Source organism: Acartia tonsa, chromosome 3 (genome assembly GCF_053477335.1).
Source record: "Acartia tonsa isolate MP-2025a chromosome 3, ASM5347733v1, whole genome shotgun sequence".
Taxonomy (NCBI): domain Eukaryota; kingdom Metazoa; phylum Arthropoda; class Copepoda; order Calanoida; family Acartiidae; genus Acartia; species Acartia tonsa.
Genome location: NC_137262.1, coordinates 23,141,473 through 23,147,032, shown reverse-complemented (window position 1 = coordinate 23,147,032; position 5,560 = coordinate 23,141,473).

Here is a 5,560-nt window from a genome sequence, read left to right as displayed (position 1 = left end):
GGCCCACACTGGAGCACACAATTAGGAGATGGTTTATTATGGAGAGGGGGAGGGGCGGGTAATCATCTCACCTTGCTCTGAACTCATGGGAGAAGTAAGAGGGGGAGGGGAAGTGTATGGATGGCCGTGGTATATTGAGACAAACAGGTGAGTTCATATTAACTATACACGAGAACAAATCTTTGTGTGTCGGCCAGTTATATGCTTTGTATTCCCTTTAAACCAATATAAAAAAAGAGAGGTAGAGAACGAGAAAGAGAGAGAAAAGGGGTGATTAAGTTAGATAAAAGAAAGAGAGCGAATGAAGCAACTTTCTTTTCTGATAACGACAAAGGTAAAATGATATCTTGTTCTTTTGTATTTTTAAAAGCGAAGCTAATCTAAATGTACATATAGTTTGTCCGTACGCTCGTCTGTCACTCTCTAACTTATACCGCTTGCTTCATATTTATGTAGGTATGTTACAATCGTCTTATCTTTTTAAAAGCGAAGCTTTTCTATAATTAGGGTCGGTCCGTTCGTCCGTAACGGCTAGCTCTTTGCGTTAATTTAAACAGGTTAGAATTGTACTATCAATTTCAAACTTTGCATGATGATTCCTTTAACAGTTAGGTACGAATTATAAAGCGTAGCAACTCTATAATCGTTACTAGTAAGACCATACGGCCATTTAAAACATGCTGATTTAAAAAAAAAATTTGTAAGTTAAAATAATCCGATTCGCCTAATTTTTTTAAATACTGATTCCTATTACAACAAGGTACAATATTATAAGCAATGCATCTCTAAAATCAAGTCCTAAATATGTAAGTATGTCCTTAAACAGTATCATTTTTGCAATAAATTTACTTACAATTTTGTTCTTAAGCATTAATGTTATGCTTATTCAGTTTTGACACTATGCAAGTGTTAATGTTTGTTTGTCCTTCCATTATAGAGCTTCGCTTTTATGGATGTTATCATCCTTGTTGAATTAACCTTACATATTCCTTCACAAAAATAGTGAAGTATATTCCCAGTACAAGTACTGGCTATTATTGAATGTCAGCTATAAACTAAATAATCAAGTTCTTGGCCAGCGGCAACCATAATTTCCATACTTTATTCCTTGCTTTGCCCCACTGTGTGTTGTAATGAGTTAATGGTTGTTGTCAACCTTGTTTATGTATGATTTTATTTTGTACAGTAAATGTTTAGATATACATATATATATGTACATTTATAGTGTAACAGGGAAAAAGATTATACAATGGATCTAAAATTTATTTTCCTGGCAGTCTTAGACTTCAGGTACTGGAACTAATGCAACTTTTTTTTTTGATAATACACTTTGGGGACTATAGTGCTCACAATGCCGATGAATTTGTTATCATCCTAAACAAAACATCAATGAACAATTTCTAGCTGACGAAAATATTCATATTGAACAAAATTAATTGCCCATTGTCCCATCCTTGTATCCCTGATAGTGTATGCTTATATTTTCTTGGCATTTTCTTTCATCTTGTCATAGGAAGAGATACATAACAAATTCCTCGAAAAGCATAGGTTTCAATCATTAAATGCCATTTTTCATCAAATTGTCTTATTGAGCAAAGAAAATACCATAAATTTAGATATAGGGAAAGGGGATAGTTTTTTTTTCTTTTGATTGTTTATTCCTTCCTGGTTAGGCTAGGTTAGGTTATATTGGGTACTAGGTAGCCCAACAGGTTTAGGGAACCGGAGTTATAGACCCACCAGGTTCCGCGTCCCCCGCAAGGGGTTATGGGTAGGAAAATAATACTCTAACCTTATTTTAAATTTAAATAAAAAATAACGGTGTAGTGATTCTCAGTGAACGATAAGCACTTTAAGGTAATGCACCGTTCAAGTTTTTAGGCTTTTAAAGTGTTAAGTACATTTTACTTTGTTTTATCAAGCCTTTTATACACATAATTGAATTTAACACAAGAAATACCTGAATCAAATAATTGAAATCAACAATAAATTACCCCTTCATATATTTCTTTTACCTTATCTCGTAAGGGCGGGATTATATTTCAATTTTTAAGTGACCATCTAGAGAACCAAGAGCATCATTCGCTTGCAACACCCAAGGATATTAGGTTAAGTAATATCCATCAGACAACCAACCCTTTGATTGCACGACCTTTGTCTGATAAGTCTTAACTGTGCCTGGTAATGAGTTGCGCCTGTTTATGGGCCAAGGCATTTCCCCTACTCTAACTATTTCTGTCGCGCACCTGACATAGCAGTCATATGAATCATTTTTAACGTCTTTAGTTATGATGCGGTGTCAGGCCGAGGTTTGAACCTATCATCCAACGACAACGAAGTGCTACGTGTTGAGCCACAGTCGCGGGTTTATATATTTGTTGTAATTTTGTGATGAATATTTTTCTGTGATTAGTTTTACTGTGATGTCATAACTTGATTAACAGGGACAATTTATATTTATAGAAGAAAAAACAAATATGACAACATCCATAGAAGCCAAGCTCATCAAACATAAATCGCCCCTTTCAAGAAGCCATTATATCACCCCTCGTCATAAGAGGCGATAAATTAAAATAATCGCCCCATATGTTTGTTTGTTGTTGTTTGTAGCCATGATTCTCTGAAGTTAGGATTCAGATGCACACGGAGATTGGAGGTGAGAATCCTTTGGCCAATCTTAGATTGGTAAGCTTCGCGCACAGCTGGGTGTATTCTATGTTACGTTATAAGCTGACCCGCAATTCTCGTGGAAGCTACTCAATTATTACATCACCCTGGCCTGGAGTTTTGGCAGGTGTTCCATATTAAGCCACCCTAATTAATGGCGCTCTCATATGAATGAGGAGCATGGACGAGGGAAAGCATGATATAATTTGCTTGATATATAGAATCCTAACTTTCTACAAATCTCCCCCCTTACAACCCTAGGGCATCTCAGGGAAGGTTGCGTGAATTTGACAAATTGCGACAGCATTTGTCAACCAAGTGCATAGTCTATGGCGGGACTTGAACTTGGTTTCTCCCAACCAAAGCGTAGTGCGCTAACCACTACACTATGGGACACCCTAATCGCCCCATATGAAGCGATGTCACGAAAAGGACTATACCCAAATATTTTTTATATCCAGAAATATAATGTAAAAAAGAAAGAAAAACACTTCTAACTCTATCTCTTTTTAGTGGTTTCCTTTCTCACTTCTCCTCTCCTCAATCCTTGTTAGACATATTTTAATTACAAGGGAAATATTCAAAAAAATTCAAACGTTCATTTGCTGTAAAATTGACTGAAAATTAAAACTGAAATGCTGATTAATTAAACATCCTACTCTTATAAAAACACAGTAACAAATTGTCCCAAAAAGCACTATAACCACAATTCAGTTTCTGTGATCGTTTTACAGAGATAAACTTATAGTAGCTGGTCTACTACTATAAGTTATACATTTTTATAAAGAATGGTTCTTTAGAAAAAAGATTCAGGTAGAAAAATTGTTTAGTTGGCAATTCTTTAAAATCTTTCCCGAAAAAAATTTAAATGTTAGTTTTAATTAACATAATTATTATTTTAGTCTTGGGGTTCTTTTGTTTGTTTACTAACAAGTAGGTTAGGTGATTTTGGGTAATTTGTGGCACTACAGGGTTATGGCAGCGCTGGACTCAGTCAAAAAACTAACCTCCCTCCCGGCCCCCTTAATTTCAATTTATTTTTAAAATAATGGGGGAGGGGTTGTCTCATAAGTGCTTAACCGGCAAATTTTGTATGAGCGCCAATCTGGTTTTAAACATCTTTCTCGTATTCATTCGAATCCGGTGGATAGGAACCGGTTCTCATCCATACGAAAAAACTATGTATAGCATCGTATTATATCCAGATTTCTACGTATATAAAAATGTACAATCAAAAGATTAAAACCAGTTTTTTTTAGCCGGTGCCTTCGGCACCACGGGGCTAAAAAAAACTAGTTTTAATCTTATAATTGTACATTCTATATCCGCGGAAAGCCGTTTATAATACGATGCGAGAATTAACTATTCTAAAATATAATTAGATGCAATCATTCTTATTTCCTCATGTACTTCTCGAGTAAAAGCTATGAGTATTTTTAAGTTGGATAATACTTAAATTAATGTCAAGTACAGTAAATTCTCTCTATCTGTCTATCCCTTTATTTTTCAGGGAGAAAGGTGTAGGTCAAGGACGTCCAAGGGGGGGGGGTTAAAGGGGTTATTACCCCCCCCCAAAAAAAAGAAGAAATAAATAGCTTGGACGCCCCTGGTGTAGGTATATTGTCACTGTTTTTAATAGCTATACTTAAGGGTAAGGGTATGGCATTTTTGGTTCATCCGGGCATCTAACTGGACTAGTACACTACACACAAGCTTACAGTAGCTGCTTTATTGGAATTTTTAATGTACTTATTTTAAATTAAAAAGAAAAGTATTTTTTTTTTGGGGGGGGGGAGGGGGAGTGGTCGGATTCCCCCCCCCCCCCATCCATTTTTAATTTTAGTTTTAACAATAAAATTAGGAATTTTTTTGGGGGGGGGAGGGAGGGTTAATTATTTCTAGGGGCGATTTCTCAGCAAGGAGGGTGGTGGTACCCACCATCAAAATATTTATAAACATTCCCAGGACCTATGAGAAGCTTCCCTGTATAGGTGAATAGTATCGATTAGCGGTTAGCGAGATCCTTCGGTACGCACAGACAGACACACAGGCTTAGCCATAATTTTATTGGAGGTGTGACTTTTTCAAAATGGGAATACCCCTGGCAATACCCCCCTGACGGTGGTCCGTAAATTCTTGTTAAGGGGGATATAGTAGAGAGAATATGAAGGGTGTATCTACCCCCTTCATTTTGCTAGGTGAGGATAAACACTCATCTTTACTTTTCTGATTACAATTTCACTAACTTATGCTTCTATTTCTGATCCCTCCTAGCTCTATACCCCCCCTCCTCCCCTCCCTCATACTCCGACAAATATCCCTCTCTCAATGAAATTGGTTTTGAAGAAATAAATAAAAGAAACGGATATGAGATGGTTGATCGGATATTAAAATTCTATATAAGTTTTCTAATATTAATTGCTTGCTCAAACCCCTGTCTAACTTAAATGCTGTTATTACGTCGACAAGACTGAATTTATGGTGTCAAGAGAATACTAGAAGTCGAATATATTTCAGCCTTGACCACTTTTGATTGATAAAATATGATGATGATGACATGAGGGGAATTGGTGTCGCTTCGGGTTCTATTACTCTCCTTGAAACATACTCCGCGTCTTAATTGCGTCCGTTCGCCCTATAGACAGCCAACCTTTGTCTAAGAAGTCTTAAATGTGCACAGTAATGAGTTGCTCCTGTTCTGAGCCAAGGCATTCCCAATACTCTAACTATTTATATCGCGCACCTGACATAGCTGCAATAGGAACCATTTTTAACGTCTTTAGTTATTATGCAGTGTTAGGCCAAGATTTGAACCTATCAACTCCACGAGGACAAGCGGATGCGCTACGTGTTGAGCAACGTTCGCGGGTCAACATACATCATAGTCAACATT